This window comes from Miscanthus floridulus, chromosome 8, assembly GCF_019320115.1.
Source record: "Miscanthus floridulus cultivar M001 chromosome 8, ASM1932011v1, whole genome shotgun sequence".
In the NCBI taxonomy this organism is placed as follows: Eukaryota; Viridiplantae; Streptophyta; class Magnoliopsida; order Poales; family Poaceae; genus Miscanthus; species Miscanthus floridulus.
Window position 1 is genome coordinate 51,301,218 of NC_089587.1, and position 21,542 is coordinate 51,322,759.

General features: G+C 42.4%; 1 pseudogene; it reads right to left on the minus strand.

The window, feature by feature from the left end:
- Positions 1 to 2,737: 2,737 nt before the first annotated feature.
- LOC136469050 (protein FAR1-RELATED SEQUENCE 5-like) lies at positions 2,738 to 13,931 on the minus strand (annotated as a pseudogene).
- Positions 13,932 to 21,542: the final 7,611 nt, after the last annotated feature.

A 21,542-nucleotide genomic window follows, 5' to 3' on the forward strand; every position in this document is an offset into this window, starting at 1 on the left:
AACTACTCCTACGTACAGGAAAATTTGAGTTACTCTCCTTGGTTCAGTGGTAAAATTAGCATATATTGCCTCCACAGGTTGCCAGGAGGCAACTTTGTTGACGTGTATGGTATGGTAGAACTGTAAAATCTAGCTATGCAACAGCCCAAGCAAAGGACGAAACATTATCCAATCCATGCTCACGCAGGCTGGACAAATCGTCGAGCGATCTGTCTTGTATGGGGAATCCTATCTTTTTTGTCAATGTCGGTTGCTCTTCCTTGCCTCACTTGCACTGCCATTTACCGTATTTCTCTTGCAGTCGAGTGTAAAAATTAACGAGTCCTTTTTTATGTAGCACAAATCGATATTGGAAATTGTGAGATTCCTAGCTGGTGATGTCAAAATGGAGGACGCGATGAGGTGAACCGCGCGACTGTATGTATGTATTCCTGAATCCTGACTACTTCGTGACTCACGCGTTGCAGACTGAATCAACGATTGAACAGGTAGAAGCATGTGGCGAAACAACGACATGCCAGGAGAGGAAGAAATAGCAGACATCGCTGTTGTCTGTCTGAGACCGAAAAGTCCTTAACTTCTCGTAGCGAAAAGTAGCGAAATCAAAGGAGGAAATCAAACTGCTTCATTGTCAACCGCTCCTTCATATTTCAAGGAAGCTTTATTTCTAGACTAGAGTCAATTTATATTAATGCTAACTGTTTTTTTTCCTTACCTTCTCGGTCAAGATTCCTAGCATATTCTAGTAACCGTAGCGGCGTAACGGTCTTTACAACAACCAAAAGTTGAAAGCCAAATCGCATTCCTAATCAAACCATGCTTCCGTGCTATGCTATGCATCTTCGTTTTTGCTCCTCCCTTTCCCGAGCGAAAGCTGAAGTGTGGACTCGACCGACGCACGAGGGAGCGCAAGCACAACTGTAAAACAGCCTCAGCAAGACACAACTGCCGGGGCTTATTCGTCCGCTACTATTACTACTGCTTGCTTCCAGTTATGCATCTAGGGTCTGATTGGTTTGGCTGAGCTAGGATAGGTTTGTTGTGTGCAATATCAGTTTGTTTGATTGATCAGTAGTGCTAGCGCCCGGAGGTCTGCACGGACGCCCGCGCGCTGCACTCCGTTTCGCGTTCAACATGGGGCCCGCGCCGTCCGAGCGACAAGAGAGGAAGTGCGCGCGACGTCGTATGGACGCACTACCGGCGCCGGGAGAGACGATGCAGCAGAAGGTGGGGAAGAGAGATGCAATACCCGATTTACTTTTGAAACATCCAAATACAATAATTGCAACATACGTCTGAAGGCAGTTGAAACACTTGAAACATGCTTCTGAAACACTTGAAAAAACACCTGAAAACACTTAGAAAACGATTGAAACCATACGCATACAACATCTAAATAAAACGCATGCAACGTTTGTGTGAAACATATGCAACATCCGGATAAACACACTTGCAACGTACGTCTGGAAAACACAGATGAAAAATACCTCAGAAACATCTGAAACACTCGAAACATATGCTTGCAACATGCCTCTGAAACAATTGCAACATCCCCCATCTACTTTTGCAACATCTATATGAAACAGATGCAACATACATATTAAACACTTGAAACATACATATGCAACATTGGAGAGCGGAAGGCCTGGCTCGACGGGCCTGGCTGCATGCGAGTATGCAATAGGCCTGGCTCTGGCGCGTGTGCAGCGAACCAATCTCACAGGCCTGTGACGGTTGGAATAGGCCAACCAATTACGCCTGCAGGCCTATTTGCTTTGCTGAAATTTGACTTATACTGCTACTTATGCTGAAATATTGTAAGAAAAAATACTGTTCATTTACTGAAAGTACTGCTGAAGTAGTTAGTTAACATTTGACTTATACTCCTAGTTGTGCAATCTGGATTCTCTGACTTTCTTTAGAAAAGTCACAAGTGACTTTCTCTATGCCTGATGTCGTCCATTTGCGATCCAACGGTGGCTGCGCATCTCAGCCTCCCACTCCCAGCCTTCCCAGCCCAAACGTTCACACCAGCCCATATAAGGCCCATTTCGTGGCCGAGGAAGGTCATGCAGTTTACAGACCAGTGTAAACGTAGGCAGTTTAGTGCATAACGAAAATATTTTTAATGGTTCCATTCTAATAAATAAATTCCATCAATGGTGACCACTACAGCATATAAATGTTTGCCTTCAGCCAGAGAACTATCGAGGCTAAATACCAAAATAATATCCATTAAAGCAATCCATTAGCACACAGGTGCTCAACTGTCATCCCAAAAGAACAAAATGTCTGATATACGAGAGCAGCAACTAAATTAAACACCTAAAAGAAGTTCTTGATCGGCATGTCATCAATTTCACTAGGACCCTGCAAAGGCAAATGATAAATTAGAAAAGCAAAGAGAAATAATAACACTAGCTCTACAAAATTTAAGAGGAGCAATAGAAGTACCGTCATCAAATCTGTGAAGCTAGTGAATGCAAAGGAATTCTGGGCTTCATGACTACTGTCCAATAACACTTGAGTTTGTGCATCACCATCATTCTGGGCTTCATGAGTATTGTCCAACAACACTTGAGTTTGTACATCGCCACCATTCGCTTCATGCTGCATAAAACGTACGTCTTGTTTTTTTAGCAAGAAGTAATAAACTACGACACTATATTGCAAGTTTTCAGCAACATACATTAGAATTATCTGGCACTTTCTTTTTGTACTTTCGTGTCTTGTCAAGCTAACTTCTATGCCGCTTTGAACTTCTTGGTTGAACCTCCTTTTTCTTAAAGCGGGCAGCACTAAGCAATTCTTCAGCTTGTTCAACGTTAGGCTAGACATTATATGTATCACACGAGATACCTGTAGATGCACTGAATTTGTCCTGTAGTTGTTTACCAAGGCAATCAAGTGCATTGTCAACCAAAATGCAACATTCTGGATCGCTTGCAGCTGGATATGCCAAATTCAGGAACTTTTTAGAAAGAAATTTGTAGCGAAGCATAGCATCTAATTTCAGATCTTCAATTATGCTCCTTCCTATGTTGTCTTGGATAGGTCCATACTTTGCTTCCCTTGTCCAACGCTTCAGCACATAATGGTCAGGCAAGAACTTGATGTTCATCAAGTCAAGAACTTTCAAAGCATGGCTGCACAATACACCGGTCCTTGCAAACTGCCCACAATTACAAGAAGCCGTTTGCTCTGAGGGATCACCAACAACTACACGTTCTATTTCAGAACTTAAATCACCATCAGACCTCACAATTGCTACAGCATATGTGTTATTTTCTTTCAATTTTCTAGCACACGCAGCCATGGATCTTTCATATTCAGCCTGGAATGCTTCAAATATTGGGGGAGTGTAAAGTTTGCTAGCTTGCACTAACATAGGTGTCCTCATTCTTAATCTAGGTAGTTTTTTTCTGGCTTCAAAATCTTCTTCTAATTCCTTATTTCTTTTTCCTTGCACTGCCCTCTCAAAATGCTTTAGGAATCGAATGATGTCAAAATCTGATTTCAGATGGTCTTTTAAATCACTGTTGAAACTCTCACTTAATTGTGTGCTTCTCATTCCCAATGTGAAAACCTCCCTCATGTGACATTCGGCCCATTTTTCCTTTAACTTGTAGATGTTATCGAGCCAAGATGCCTTCTTCTTCTCCACCTTATTTCTCATAATGTTAAATGCTTCTTCGAAGGCCGACTTGTCCTCAATGTTATACATGCAAAAACTAAAATCTGAAAGAATATGAGATTCTTCGTCCTCTTCCTTTTTTTATTACACAAGTGCTTGACAGCATTTTGCATTATGTGATAGGTGCACAATCCATGCCATGCTTCTGTGAATACGACTTGGATAGCATTTCCCGTTGCTGTATCTTGGTCAGTAAATGTAGTTCTAGGTTGTTTTCATTGTGTGCGGTTAGAAATGCCTTAAATAGCCATGTAAAAGAGGCACATGTTTCATCAAATAGAAGGGCAGCTCCAAAAATGACAGTCTCCCTAAATTGATTGAAGCCAACAAATACACCAAAAGGCCTGTATTCTTTGTTTGTGCCAAAAGTAGTGTCGAATGTCACCACATCACCAAAATGAGCATAATCAACTAACATCTTAGCATCTGCCCAAAATATATTGGTTATGTGTTCTTCCACGTCCAATTGCATAGCATAGTGGAAAGAAGGGTTCTCAGGCATCTTGTCTTGGAAATACTTTAACATGCTTCCTGCCTGACCATATGCCAACTCCCTTTGGCGCCTACCCTACAAGTAATTTTTGTGATCACGACAAGTATAGCTAAGATTCATTCGTCCTCCAACTTGGCGACTAGCCAACTCATGTGCAGCTTTTGGCCAAATTCTAGAATCATCAGCTGTCTCAATTTCAAAAGCTTGCACTTCTGAAATTTTTCTCTGCGATGTCATCAAATGGAAGGTTTGAGGCAAGTGGAGCACATGATTGTGTTCAAGAATCAGATCAAACACTTCATAATTCCCTGTCACTCGATCCAATGTAATACCCATACGAACTGGACAACATGTTCTTGTTTCAGCTCGAGGATTTTTTGTGACATGATCTCTCCTATCTCGTGCTCGACAACCTTCCTTGGCACACACATATCTACACGAAGTTACCCTTTTATCACATTTGCTTTCATTTGCGTACCGTTTTCTGACCTCAAAACCTGCATGACCCCCATAATCTACCCAAAATGACCAAGCATCATCCAAGTTTCTGAAAATTTGACCAATACGAGGTACCCAAATTGGAGTTGCATTCTCTCTGTGTGAAACAAATACATGGTCATTGCTACAATCTAGAAGTAAACAGAGGGGGGAAAATCGAATGTAAGCATAACTTACTCGATGGGTCGCGCCATTAGTATCACAGGAAGGATGAGCAAAATGAGACGCCGATCATCACCCAGTTCACAACTTGCCGGCAAGCGCGTCAACCACCACTCCGCCAATCACGACTACACGTTCAGTCACAGCATGAGTCTTGCTTGCCGCCCTCACATCGTAGCTCCAGACGAGGATGTCTCGCTCCACGGCGCGACGACTGCGGTGGGCGTGACGAGTGGAGCAAATGCAAGGGCGAGCGCGACCTGGCGGCGGCGGCAACGCAGACGCGGCAAAAACCTTTGCTCGGTGATTTTTTGTAACAGAACCGACCAATTTATAAGAGCACAAGTACAAAAACAATCACCGGAGTGATCAAACCATCATACTTGAACCCATATAAACCCTGTAGTCAACTGAAACCACGAAGGATTTCAAACCAACTTGTATACAACCAAGATCACAGTAATTCAACATAACAAGCCACATGTTACATCCATTTCACAAGTAGTTCATAAGTACCACATACATCAGAGTACACATAGTTATTACAAAACGAGTTCACAAATAGCGAAAGCAAAGTAGTTTAACACCATCACACACACTTAGTTCAAATACAAGCCAGTACCATAGTTATATCCAGCAAAAGCAGTAAGATAAGATAACATAGATGATCATGCCCATGATCTAGACTTCATCCCCCGCAGGGTGGAGACAATACTTGCAGAAGCCATTATAGAGCACGTCATCTGCAACAAGGGGGAAATAAACCCTGAGTACGAGAAGGTACTCAGCTAGACTTACCTGTCGAAAACCAGAAATAAATGACACCAAGGATTATGCAAGGCTTTATCGGTGGATCTAGCTTAATAAAGATTATGCATAAAAGCTTTAGTGATACGAGAACATAAATTGATTTATGAGTAAGCAGCAATTTAACAATATTAACCTATCAACTAGATTAGCACCTGTACTAGAGCAAGCAATTGATTAACTCCAAACATTAGTAACCATATCCGGTATAATGTTGTATCATCATCATCATTGATTTAACCATCAAGTTCAATTAAGTGCATCTACGTTGCCGCTGCTCAGTCAAGTTCTCACTATCTGGGAGAGACAGCGATTCGAATCGATTCCTATCCAGCTGGAGGGGTATTACTAACACAAACCCAGGCATACCTCGCGAAGGCAGCCTTAGGTCACCTTTGGTACATCTCAGGAATCGCGGCTCCGAGCAGCGCCGCACCCTCAGGGAGTCCACTCTGCCAGGTGGTCAATCTCACCTCGGACTTACGCCAATAGCTCCCCGCACATCCTTACTACCGCCAGTGTGCGCACTTTCACTTCTCGGTCTTCCGGCCTGAGTTGAGCTACTCGGCTTCGTGGTCGGAATGAGTTATCCGACCAACTAAGTGATAGGCATGTGTTCAACATGACATGAGGACGTACAGTGAATCAGTCTTTAACCGACACAGACGGGGATAGATCCACAACCAAGACCTCCTTGCCTTGTTGCTTCTCTATCGACCTCCTGCCCGGTCACAATTCATTATTAACACATGGTTATTCTCCACGATAGCAATTATAGCCAACCGTGACCAGACATTTTTCTAATATGCAGGTGATAGGAAATCACCTGACTTTTACCGGTCTAAGCATGGCTAAGCTTTGATTCGCTCCTGGACCTAAATAGGATTCAGGGTACGTATACTGGCCAAGGAATAGATATATATGCAACAAGTGTTCGCATCCAATTCTTATCACTTAATGCATCAATAAATAAAGATACTCAAAGTAACCATTTTGAAAACATAGGAGTCTTACAATGCTCCGGGGCTTGCTGCTGCTCCTTCGGAAGTACTGGCTCGAATTCCAGAAGCGTAACTCCCTCCGGAACACCTATTGCATGCCGATGCACAAGATAAATATCATGGATGCATAAGGAATGACATGATACTCATGATGAATGAATCACAGTAAGTGTTTAACAAAACATCACTGGACACTCGTTTACCGATTAAGAATAGCTCTATTCAAATCACTTTAAAACATGTATCTAATCTTAACTTGAAGAACAAGATCAACTTACCTAACTTGCATAACCTAAGGTAAAGTTGCTCATCTTCAGTTAAAGGCCTAACACCTAAGAATATTACCATAAACTTAGAAATAGTAACGGTATACATAATTTAACATTTAAAGCTTCGTATGCATACAAGTAGTCCCTTAATTCAATCACAACCAGAGTTCTACAATTTCAAATGACTTGTATGAGGACATTCTGGAAAGTTATGAAATTCTCTACAAAACAATTGTAAACATCACAGCATGATACTTACGTTAACTAACTCAAAATTCCGTAAACCTAGAATTTGTCCAGAATGGCAGGGTTACTAACTTATTTATTTAACGATGATGCAAAAGCCTAATTTGACCAAACCAAGCTTACCAACTTGTTGCGCATACCAGAGGAACACTAGAAGTATAGTGCTAATTCTAAATAAATTATTTAATATCCTTTTCCAATTTATTTAGTTAATTAGGTGATTAAAGCAATATATAGGAAAACTGTTCATAAAAATCTACAAAAATTACAGTAGCTATCTCATGCTTCACATAGACTACCATAAAAATTTCAAAGCCATTGAGCAAGCAGAACTTGCTGTATCCAAAATAACAAGTGGTATGTCCATTTTTAGCATAATTAGGAAACCCTAATGAAAAGTGTTAAGCAATAGATTTCTCATTTTTCCTAGCATCATTCTAGCATAAGAACCTTACTCACCAAATTTTACCTACACTGGATCTATAGAAAAATTATAAAAATTCACACAAGATCCATCCATTGATAAAAAGAATTTCTATAACTCAAAAACTATACATGCACTAGCTCTAAAATTTTAACCAGTGATTCTACTAAGTAATAATAGATCACCCACAAAATTTCATAATTTTTGGACCATAGAAACTCAAGATAAAATTCAAACAAGTTTGCATGTATCCAAAAACACATTTCAAAGTCCTATTTAATTTATCCAGAATTTCTAAAACATGTGCTCATATAATATTTTTATTAAATACTAGACATTACTAGGAACTCAACAAAATTGGAACCATAGCAATTGGATCTACCAACTAGGAGATACACATTTTTGAATCTATATACCAATCTGTGAAATAATAAAAACAAAACAAATAAGAAAACAATCTACAGCTGTTGGGCCGGCCCGAAGGACACGACGGCCCATGAAGCGCGCGCTGGTGCGGCCCAGCCAACGACGCGGCCCACGCTGGGCTCCCGCCTCAGCCACGGCGGCTGACAAGGAGGCCCGCGCGTCAGAGAGAGAAGCAGGGGAAGGAGGAAGACGACGGCGGGACTCGCCGTCGGTGGCTTCTCCGGCGAGACCAATGGTGCCTACGCGTTCGCCTCACCCTAGCGGACCTAGAGGAACCAACCATTGCAGCAATGACGCAGCAAAGGGGGGGTGGTGACTAGCACGGTGGCGCGCGGCCATGACAGGACTGGCTCTGGCGAGCTTACGGCGTCATGGCCCTAGTGGCTCACTCAGCGAGCTTCGGTAGTGTTCCTATGGCCTAGCGCAAGACAGAGGAAAGAATGGGAGGACACGAGGAGAGCTGGCCATGTGGAGTGCTAACTCCAGCGAAGTCCGACAAGGCGGTGGTGGGGAAAAATCGGCGATTGGCCCTTACTGATGCACGATTGACTCGCTAGCACGGTGAAAAAGGAAGAGGGGATCACGGCGGGGCTCTGGGTGAGCTGGGCAACGTGTTTTTGCCAAGACGCGGAAGCCAGGGCGCCCATGGCATGTGGCCTGCGCGCTTAGGCGAGCGGCGACGAGTGGCGCCACGCGGCATCGGCTTTCTGAACCGGTCGGCCATGACAGTCACTGAACATTTTCAGAAAACGGCAATTCAGGGTTCATCGACGATGACTGACAGCGCAGGTTTAACGGTGATTATCTCCTAATCCGTGACGATCTAGACTATGCCATAGTTAACAAAGTTGATCATCCATATGTGAACTACAACTCTTGTTATAGGAGCTCGAGCTGGTTTGGCTCTGTTAGGGAGATACAAGGTGAAACAGTTGGGTACACGAAACTGCAAAACACAAAAAGACTTAGGAAAAATTCTAAGTACGAAATCAGCAAGAAATTCAGACTTGTGGGCCATGTTTGACCATGTTCCACACATTTTCATGAGTTGGCCATAAAACAACTTTTGTTTCTTAATAAATTAGCTACAACTTTTGTAAAGAGTGTAAAGCCATGCAAGGTTTCTAAGTTGGTCTTTTGAATCAGTCAAACAGTGACACCCCAAGGGTCAATTCTGGTCAAACCTTCACTTGAGGGCATTTTGGTCATTTTGCTCTACATGAACAATGTTCCAACAAGTAACCTAAGTGTAGTTAAGGTGTAATAGACCATGATCAACCACTTTACCAAATTGGTATACCACTTCTAACGATCACATGTGATAAAGCAACTAAAACAAGCAATTCACTCATATGTTGCAATGCAATGTTTCATATGTTGCATGACTTTTGTTGCAAGCTTAACTTGCCACATTCCTACCATGGTGCCATGTTTCCAGGTATGAGAAATTAATGTTGCATTCACATGTTGCACTACTACCATTCATAAGCAAGAAAGTATGAACAAACAGAATATGCGAATGTTGCATATGCATGTTTCAGTGACAAATGGCATGATGACATAGATGATGCATATGTTTATGAAATGACATGCAATTATGTGGAAGCCAAACACCTAGGGTGTTACAGCCCTCCCCCCTTATAAAAATCTCGCCCCGAGATTTGAAAAGCGTACCATTTTGAATAAAAGGTAGGGTATACATCCTTCAAATAATCTTTCCGCTCCCACGTTGCATCGCTCTCACTACCCTGGTTACTCCACATAACCTTGTAGAACTTAACCACACGATTCCGGGTTACTCTTTCTCTCATGTCGATAACCCGCATTGGTCTTTCTTCATAGGATAGATCTGATTTCAACTTGACATCTCGAAGTGAAACTCTTTCTTCGGGAACATGGAGACATTTCTTCAATTGAGATACATGAAAAACATTGAAGATAGCTCTCATCTCGTAAGGTAACTCTATCTTGTAAGCTACATTCCCACTCTTCTCTATGATCGGATATGGACCTACATACCTAGGTGCAAGCTTTCTCTTTACTCCAAATCGCTGCACACCTTTCATCGGTGATACCTTCAGATAAACGTGATCACCCACTTCAAACTCAATGGGCTTCCTTCTTTTATCCGCATAGCTTTTCTGCCTAGCTTGAGCGGCTTTCATATGTTTTTGGATAGTACGGACTTGTTGTTCAGCCTCTTTAACAAAATCAATGTCGTAGTATCTCCTTTCTCCAGATTCAACCCAGTTCAAAGGAGTTCTACACTTGTGACCATACAACGCTTCGAACGGGGCCATCTTGATGCTTTCTTGATAACTATTATTATAGGAAAATTCAGCCAAGGGTAACCACTTATCCCATGAACCTTTGGATGATATGACGCAAGCTCTTAACATGTCTTCCAATATTTGATTCACCCGCTCCGTCTGTCTGGAGGTTTGCGGATGATAAGTAGAACTTCTAACTAAGTTGGTCCCTATCATCTTATGTAATTGTTCCCAAAAACGAGCGGTGAACTGAGGTCCTCTGTCAGATACAATGGTTCTAGGAACACCATGGAGACGTACGATCTGGTTAAAATACAGCTCAGCATAGTCACTTGGCCGATAGTCAACTCTAACTGGTATGAAATGAGCAGACTTCGTTAAACGATCCACTATCACCCATATGGAATTAAAATTCTTTTAGGTAGGGGGAAGTCCAATAATAAAATCCATACTAATCTCTTCCCACTTCCATCCTGGTATAGACAATGGTTGGAGAAGTCCAGCAGGCTTCATGTGAATTGCTTTGACTCTACAACAATTGTCGCACCTTGCAACATAAGCTACGATTTCTTTCTTCATTTTGGTCCACCAAAAGCGAGATCTCAAATCTTGATACATTTTACTACTTCCCGGGTGGATAGATAACTTGGATGAGTGAGCTTCTCCTAAGATTAGGTTTCTAAGCTCTTTGTCCTTCGATACTACCAGTCTATCCTTAAACCATAGAACACCCTTCTCATCAATGCGAAAGTGTTTTGTCTCATGTTCCTTCATCTTTCTTTTGATGTGGAACACACCCACATCGGTTTTCTGAAGCTCGATGATTTTACTTTCTAGAGAGCAACTAAGGGTAATACTATGCAACACAGTAGGATGTAACAGATGCGCCAAATGATAATCCGCCTCCAAGAGAGAATTACAGTGAGATTTCCTACTCAAAGCATCAGCAACAACATTTGCTTTACCCAGATGATAATGAACTTCTAAGTTATAATCTTTAATCAACTCTAGCCATCTTCTCTGTCTCATGTTCAATTCTAGTTGAGTGAAGATATACTTGAGACTTTTATGATCGGTATAAATATGGCACACGTTACCGAGCAAGTAATGCCTCCAAATCTTCAAAGCATGCACAACCGCAGCTAACTCAAGATCATGAGTTGGATAATTAGCTTCATGCTTCCTTAGCTGACGTGAGGCATAGGCGATAACTTGACCTTCCTGCATAAGGACACATCCCAAACCGGTACCTGATACATCACAAAACACATCAAAAGGTCTCTCGATATCAGGTTGTGCCAACATAGGAGCTGAAGTCAACAAGGTCCTCAAAGTGCAAAAAGCAGTCTCACACTCTGGAGTCCAAACAAACTTTACATCTTTTTGAAGCAACCTGGTCATGGGCTTGGCTACCTTAGAGAAATCTAGGATGAATCGACGATAATATCTAGCCAAACCAAGGAAACTTCTGATCTCATATACTGAAGTTGGTGCTTTCCAATTCATGACTTCTTGCACCTTAGACGGATCAACCGAAATCCCTTCATCGGACAACACATGACCCAAGAAAGGTACTTTCTTAAGCCAAAACTCACATTTACTGAACTTGGCATAAAGCTTATGCTCTCATAGCCTGGATAAAATAACTCTCAGATGCTCGGCATGTTCTTCAGCATTTACAGAAAAGATCAAGATGTCATCAATGAAGACAACTACAAATTTGTCCAGTTCTTCCATGAACACTGAATTCATCAGATATACGAAGTATGTAGGAGCATTGGTCAGGCCAAAAGACATAACCAGATACTCATACAACCCGTATCTGGTGGAGAAAGCGGTCTTAGGCACATCCTCCGGTCTAATCTTTATCTGATGATAACTAGATCTTAAATCAATTTTTGAGAATACCTTTGCCTTGGACAACTGATCAAACAAAATATCAATGTGGGGCAATGGGTACTTGTTCTTGATTGTCACCGCATTGAGTGGACGATAATCCACACACATGCGCAATGACTTGTCCTTCTTCTTCACAAATATAGCAGGACAACTCCAAGGAGAAGCACTAGGTCGGATAAGACCTTTTTCTAACAGATCTTGTAACTGAACTTTAAGCTCTGCTAACTCATTGGGCAGCATCCTATAAGGCCTTCTAGAAATAGGTGCAGTGCCTGACACTAACTCGATCTTGAATTCAATATCTCGATCCGGCGGTAAACCAGGTAGATCATCAGGAAATACATCTGGAAATTCACACACTACTGGGACTTCCTCAATTCTCGAGGTCTAGATAGCATTAGCAGTGTTGTGGAGTTCTAGCTCTCTGGGAAGTGGCACAAGGAAGGCTTCATTGCTGATAGGATCCCTCAACATAACGACCCTAGTGGAAGTATCAATGAGCACTCCATGACCGCTCATCCACTTCATTCCCAAGATTACATCTATCCCTAATCCCGGTAGAACTACCACATCAGCCATAAACACTCGTCCCTCTATTTCAATACTCACCCCTAGCACTATTTGATTGGTTGAAATATTACTTCCAGCTGCACTAATGCAATAACTACCCGTGGATACTGTAATTACCTTCTGATTGTATTTTGATGCAAAAGCTGAACTCATAAATGAATGCGAAGCACCAGAATCAAATAGTACAACTACCGGATGGTGATTCACAAGAAACTTACCCGCGGTGACTACCTCTCCTGAGGGTATCTTGGTCACGTTGGTGTAGTTAACATGTCCTTGACGAGCACCAGAATTCCCTTGCTTCTGATTATTCTTCTGAGGATACGGATAATTCTTGGACCAATGACCTGTCCTGCCACAATTCCAGCAGGGCCTATTAGCTGGCGGAACAAAAGAATTTTCTGGTCCTGTGGTACCCTTTGGAAGAGGTACAGTGAATGCCTTCTTGAACCCAGTCTTTGCCTGATTCTTCTTTTGTGGAGGCCGGTACCGAACGGCTGTAGTCGGTGGGCGAAACTGAGTCTTCGCTACTGGAGTTCTAGCCTAAGAGACACCTGCCTCAAAGACCCTCTTGCGATTTTTGGAAGTGGCATAGACATTATCGTTATTCTCTTGAGTAAGAGCATCGCTTACGAACTCATTGAAAGTGATACTCTTGTTGTTTCCCATGGACTTCATCAGTTTGGGACTAAGCCCTCTCTTAAAGCTAGCGATTTTCTTTGCTTCTGAATCAACGAATTCTAGAGCATACCTTGCCAGATGGTTGAAGGCATGAAGATATTCAGTGAGTGTCTTGGTGCCCTGCACCAACTTCATAAACTCATTGTGCTTTATGGCCATCAACCCTGGAGGAATATAATGACTCTTGAAAGCCTCTTGGAATCGATTCCAAGTGATCTAGGCATTTTCTGGTAGGGTGGATCGATAATGTTGCCACCATATACTGCTGGTCCTTGTAGCTGATGCGAAGCATACTCCGCCTTCATCTGCTCTATCACCCTGAGCAAACGGAACTTGTGCTCAAGCGTGTTTAGCCACTCTTCTGCTTGGAGCGGCTCTTCAGCTTCCTTGAAGACGGGTGGCTTGGTATATTGGAATTCCTTGAAATCACTAAACTGGTTGGGCTCTGGTCCCTGTCGTTGATTACGGCCTTGGGCTTGATGCTGGGCCATGGTACGCATAGCATCACCCAACGCACGCTGACCTTCCACGAGCATGGCCAATAGATCAGACGGCGTGGGCGAAGGTGGCGGTGGAAGATCATCATCGCCACTACCCCCACCACGGCCTGAACGTAGATTGCGCGACATCTGCAGAAGCGCATTTGTGAGTAATGATGGACGATGTCAGATACAATGCAGACGAATTGTAGAATTATGCCAAACTGAACTTATTGGAGAGATTAATTTCATACAATAAACAGAGGCACAATAATTCATCCTCATAACATCGCCATAACTTTACTCCGCACATTCATGCGATGAATACGCTCACATGCCAAATTTTTGGTCAACTTCAAGTTTTAGAGATCACCTCTAAGTATAACGAGACTGCTCCGTGTATCCTACTGAATGTAGCACCATCCGCAACAGGGTTGGGGTGCCAAACACATGAAGGAATGTGCTGCTCCAGGGCGGTAGTGCTAGTGCGGTCATCAGTAGTAGCATTGCAACTTGGGTGTGAGAGGATTACCTTACAGGATGAGAAATCTATAACGAAATAATTAAAGATAAGGGAGGGAGTGATGCACAAATGTAATGGCATGAGTAAACATGATGCATGCACGTTCCGTATGTCCTCACGAATCTTAAGAAAATTTAACATTCTAGCGACATAGACGGTGGCATACATATGTTCTCTCATATACGTATCTAGTCGAGCTACACGTTGCGTTGTTAGTGTACCTACAGAAAATTTCATTGCAGCCCATCCCAACAAAAGAAATAAGTACGCAATGAAAGCAGTAAACTAAGATACTCTCCATATATACATCCCTGGATATATATACTTCGGTATCCAAAACTACCCGATTGATACACCCACAATTAAGTACCTTCGTATGTACATGTGTGCAACATGTAAACATTTCGGTAACCAAAACTAACTCTCCCTTAGACCGACAGTTGGACGGTCATGCTCTCACAACTCACTTTACCTAGGCATAGAGGCAATTGATCCATACATTACCACCCAAGCGGATGGCATCCATACAATAGCACGCCGTATGGACGACGAAATAAAATGAAGCAATTACCCCCCCAAAAGTTATTACTTAAATAAACCACCTGAAAGTCCTTATTTGGGCATAGAGGATATGACAACTGGCATACTTAGATAAAATTTCAGATTTGATCACCTATATAAAGATAACTATAAGTTGTCAAAACTGATTTTCGCAAACAAAAGCTTTTGTTTTAAATACACATATGACACGTTTAATGTTGAATCTAGCTCTGATACCAGCTGTAATAGAACCGACCAATTTATAAGAGCACAAGTACAAAAGCAATCACCGGAGTGATCAAACCATCATACTTGAACCCATATAAACCCGGTAGTCAACTGAAACAACGAAGGATTTCAAACCAACTTGTATACAACCAAGATCACAGTAATTCAACATAACAAGCCACATGTTACATCCATTTCACAAGTAGTTCATAAGTACCACATACATCAGAGTACACATAGTTATTACAAAACGAGTTCACAAATAGCGGAAGCAAAGTAGTTTAACACCATCACACACACTTAGTTCAAATACAAGCCAGTACCATAGTTATATCTAGCAAAAGCAGTAAGATAAGATAACATAGATGATCATGCCCATGATCTAGTCTTCATCCCCCGCAGGGTGGAGACAATACTTGCAGAAGCCGTTATAGAGCATGTCATCTGCAACAAGGGGGAAATAAACCCTGAGTACGAGAAGGTACTCAGCTAGACTTACCCGTCGAAAACCAGAAATAAATGACACCAAGGATTATGCAAGGCTTTATCGGTGGATCTAGCTTAACAACCATTTTGCATAAAAGCTTTAGTGATACGAGAACATAAATTGATTTATGAGTAAGCAGCAATTTAACAATATTAACCTATCAACTAGATTAGCACCTATACTAGAGCAAGCAATTGATTAACTCTAAACATTAGTAACCATATCCGGTATAATGTTGTATCATAATCATCATTGATTTAACCATCAAGTTCAATTAAGTGCATCTACGTTGCCGCTGCTCAGTCAAGTTCTCACTATCCGGGAGAGACGGCGATTCGAATCGATTCCTATCCAGCAGGAGGGGTATTCCTAACACAAACCCAGGCATACCTCGTGAAGGCAGCCTTAGGTCACCTTTGGTACATCTCAGGAATCACGGCTCCGAGCAGCGCTGCACCCTCAGGGAGTCCACTCTGCCAGGTGGTCAATCTCACCTCGGACTTACGCCAATAGCTCTCCGCACATCCTTACTACCGCCAGGGTGCGCACTTTCACCTCTCGGTCTTCTGGCCTGAGTTGAGCTACTCGGCTTCATGGTCGGAACGAGTTATCCGGCCAACTAAGTGATAGGCATGCGTTCAACATGACATGAGGACGTACAGCGAATCGGTCCTTAACCGACACAGACGGGGATAGATCCACAACCAAGACCTCCTTGCCTTGTTGCTTCTCTATCGACCTCCCGCTCGGTCACAATTTATTATTAACACATGGTTATTCTCCATGATAGCAATTATAGCCAACCGTGACCAGACATTTTTCTAATATGCAGGTGACAAGAAATCACCTGACTTTTACTGGTCTAAGCATGGCTAAGCTTTGATTCGCTCCTGGACCTAAATAGGATTTAGGGTACGTATACTGGCCAAGGAATAGATATATATGCAACAAGTGTTCGCATCCAATTCCTATCACTTAATGCATCAATAAATAAAGATACTCAAAGTAACCATTTTGAAAACATAGGAGTCTTAGAATGCTCCGGGGCTTGCTGCTGCTCCTCCGGAAGTACTAGCTCGAATTCCAGAAGCGTAACTCCCTCCGTAACACCTATTGCATGCCGATGCATAAGATAAATATCATGGATGCATAAGGAATGACATGATGCTCATGATGAATGAATCACAGTAAGTGTTTAACGAAACATCACTGGACACTCGTTTACCGATTAAGAATAGCTCTATTCAAATCACTTTAAAACATGTATCTAATCTTAACTTGAAGAACAAGATCAACTTACCTAACTTGCATAACCTAAGGTAAAGCTGCTCATCTTCAGTTAAAGGCCTAACACCTAAGAACATTACCATAAACTTAGAAATAGTAACGGTATACATAATTTAACATTTAAAGCTTCGTATGCATACAAGTAGTCCCTTAATTCAATCACAACCAGAGTTCTACAATTTCAAATGACTTGTATGAGGACATTCTGGAAAGTTATAAAATTCTCTACAAAACAATTGTAAACATCACAGCATGATACTTACGTTAACTAACTCGAAATATCGTAAACCTAGAATTTGTCGAGAATGGTAGGGTTACTAACTTATTTATTTAACGATGATGCAAAAGCCTAATTTGACCAAACCAAGCTTACCAACTTGTTGCGCATACCAGAGGAACACTAGAAAGTATAGTGCTAACTTCTAAATAAATTATTTCATATCCTTTTCCGATTTATTTAGTTAATTAGGTGATTAAAGCAATATATAGCAAAACTATTCATAAAAATCTACAAAAATTATAGTAGCTATCTCAGGCTTCACATAGACTACCATAAAAATTTCAAAGCCATTGAGCAAGCAGAACTTGCTGTATCCAAAATAACAAGTGGTATATCCATTTTTAGCATAATTAGGAAACCCTAATGAAAAGTGTCAAGCAACAGATTTCTCATTTTTCCTAGCATCATTCTAGCATAAGAACCTTACTCACCAAATTTTACCTACACTGGATCTATAGAAAAATTATGAAAATTCACACAAGATCCATCCATTGATAAAAAGAATTTATATAACTCAAAAACTATACATGCACTAGCTCTGAAATTTTAACCAGTGATTCTACTGAGCAATAATAGATCACCCACAAAATTTCATAATTTTTGGACCACAGAAACTCAAGATAAAATTCAAACAAGTTTGCATGTATCCAAAAACACATTTCAAAGTCCTATTTAATTTATCCAGAATTTCTAAAACATGTGCTCATATAATATTTTTATTAAATACTAGACATTACTAGGAACTCAACAAAATTGGAACCATAGCAATTGGATCTACCAACTAGGAGATACACATTTTTGAATCTATATACCAATCTATGAAATAATAAAAACAAAACAAATAAGAAAACAATCTACAGCTGTTGGGCCGGCCCGAAGGACACAGCGACCCATGAAGCACGCGCTGGCACGGCCCAGCCAACGACGCGGCCCACGCTGGGCTCCCGCCTCAGCCACGGCGGCTGATAAGGAGGCCCACGCGTCAGAGAGAGAAGCAGGGGAAGGAGGAAGACGATGGCGAGACTCGCCGTCGGTGGCTTCTCCGGCGAGACCAACGGTGCCTACACGTTTGCCTCACCCTAGCGGACCTAGAGGAACCAACCATTGCAGCAATGACGCAGCAAAGGGGGGGTGGTGACTAGCACGGTGGCGCGCGGCCATGACAGGACTGGCTCTGGCGAGCTTACGGCGTCATGGCCCTAGTGGCTCACTCAGCGAGCTTCGGTAGTGTTCCTATGGCCTAGCGCAAGACAGAGGAAAGAATGGGAGGACACGAGGAGAGCTGGCCATGTGGAGTGCTAACTCCAGCGAAGTCCGACAAGGCGGTGGTGGGGAAAAATCGGCGATTGGCCCTTACTGATGCACGATTGACTCGCTAGCACGGTGAAAAAGGAAGAGGGGATCACGGCGGGGCTCTGGGTGAGCTGGGCAACGTGTTTTTGCCAAGACGCGGAAGCCAGGGCGCCCATGGCATGTGGCCTGCGCGCTTAGGCGAGCGGCGACGAGTGGCGCCACGCGGCATCGGCTTTCTGAACCGGTCGGCCATGACAGTCACTGAACATTTTCAGAAAACGGCAATTCAGGGTTCATCGACGATGACTGACAGCGCAGGTTTAACGGTGATTATCTCCTAATCCGTGACGATCTAGACTATGCCATAGTTAACAAAGTTGATCATCCATATGTGAACTACAACTCTTGTTATAGGAGCTCGAGCTGGTTTGGCTCTGTTAGGGAGATACAAGGTGAAACAGTTGGGTACACGAAACTGCAAAACACAAAAAGACTTAGGAAAAATTCTAAGTACGAAATCAGCAAGAAATTCAGACTTGTGGGCCATGTTTGACCATGTTCCACACATTTTCATGAGTTGGCCATAAAACAACTTTTGTTTCTTAATAAATTAGCTACAACTTTTGTAAAGAGTGTAAAGCCATGCAAGGTTTCTAAGTTGGTCTTTTGAATCAGTCAAACAGTGACACCCCAAGGGTCAATTCTGGTCAAACCTTCACTTGAGGGCATTTTGGTCATTTTGCTCTACATGAACAATGTTCCAACAAGTAACCTAAGTGTAGTTAAGGTGTAATAGACCATGATCAACCACTTTACCAAATTGGTATACCACTTCTAACGATCACATGTGATAAAGCAACTAAAACAAGCAATTCACTCATATGTTGCAATGCAATGTTTCATATGTTGCATGACTTTTGTTGCAAGCTTAACTTGCCACATTCCTACCATGGTGCCATGTTTCCAGGTATGAGAAATTAATGTTGCATTCACATGTTGCACTACTACCATTCATAAGCAAGAAAGTATGAACAAACAGAATATGCGAATGTTGCATATGCATGTTTCAGTGACAAATGGCATGATGACATAGATGATGCATATGTTTATGAAATGACATGCAATTATGTGGAAGCCAAACACCTAGGGTGTTACATTTTTCGCGCGTAAAGCAGTCTCCGAGCGGCAAAATATTGGTCGAGCATCCCTGAGCCACGATGTGGGCCTTACTTGGGCTGGTCTCAACGTTTGGGCTGGGCAGGCTGGGAGTGGGAGAGCTGAGATGCGCAACCACCGTTGGATCGCAAATGGACGGCATCAGGCATAGAGAAAGTCACTTGTGACTTTCCTGAAGAAAGTCAGAGAATCCAGATTGCTAATTGTGTGGCTGCGTCGGTGGGGGCAAGAAGCAGTGGAGACTGCGGTGGGCCGGGCCTGAGGTTCCTGTCGAAGGCGGCAGGAGGCGGGCGGCGGGCGGCAGCCGTGTTTGACGAGGTCATGCGCGTCACCAGGCTGGACCGAGGCGCTGTCGGCATCTCCCTCGTCGCCGCCGCCACTGTCGCGAGGAACGGCCGGCGGCGAGGTTCCCATCACCCACGGTAGGGCAAATGAAGCGAACGCAGGAGCAGGCAAGCAGCGCCTGCCGCCTGGAAGCCCAGTGCAAAAGGCCTATTATAAGCCCAGCGCCTAGAAGCCCATTGCTAAAAGCCGAGAAGCCCAGCACCTAGAAGCCCGGAGGGAGGAGAATCCCTGTAATGCTCCTTTTGGTGTGAACCAAGTCAGTTATTAGTGGCATTATTTATTATAAGAATTAAAAAGGGCTTAGAAAGAAGTGATTGCCATCTATCCAGATTGCAATATACAGTATAAGTTTTGAAAAAAGAGAGAGAGGAAGGCTGTATGCATTACCATTCTGAAACTAAATTTACTTGAGCTATTAAATAATGGAGAAAACAATTGTTACTTAACCATGTCTCCTGCATGTTGTTCTTGACTTCAATTTTTTTTTAATATTTTTCAAAAAATGGGCAGCTTCACATATTGTTAATGAGCGTCTCAGACAATGTCATATATAAAAAGCCAAACCTACAATATGTACAACCAACGATACTTTATATGTCAGTCAATTGGTGATCGATGTTCCTCATATGTGCCTACGTACTGCCTAGAGATTTGCAACTGCTGAGCGCAGGAATATATGGCACAGGCATGACTCGTTGGTGACTTTGTGCAGTTCGTCGCGAGGCGTTGGCAAGTGTGCAGGGACGCGTTGGATGAGCTTGTGCTTTGCATGGTGTAGGATCTTGCCTATGGCTGCAGCCTGGCGGACAAGATGTAATTATGTATATTAGGAAGTAAAACCTACTATATGTTTTCCCTACATATGTAATGGCAGATTTAATGTTTTAGTGGAGATGAACTACACACATAGGAGCAGTTCTTATTAGAAGGCCACAAGGAAGCATAGATGGATCATAGATGAAGCCGAAGCTCCCCTCTTTACACCCTTATTATCATCTCCTTACCTGAAAAGAAGATCTGTATCCTTTCTTTTTTTTGATAATGCAGAACTACTGCTGTTCCATAAACATTCAGGTTTTTGTGGGATTTAGACACATCTTGACATTCTCTGGATCTCAGGTTGAGGATTAATTGGCACAAGGTACAGTCTGAGCTGGCAAAGCACATACAGTATTTTTCTCACCGCATGTGTATGGTACATGCATGAAAGAACCTTTGCCAACTTCTTGTCAATGGTAGAGCTTCGACTTAACAACTTAGCACTTTATTTTGGAAGCATTTTAGGTTGGCCTGCAAATATACTGTTGTGATATTTACGAGTTAAATAAGATTTTAGCTGTGTGATAGAAGTTAAAAGGTTACTGAATGAAGTGGAAAATATAAATTACAGTGGTGGTACCTGCAAATCCTAAATGGTCACTCCATGGAGTGGGAAATATGTTTTCCCCTAACACAGTACTCTAA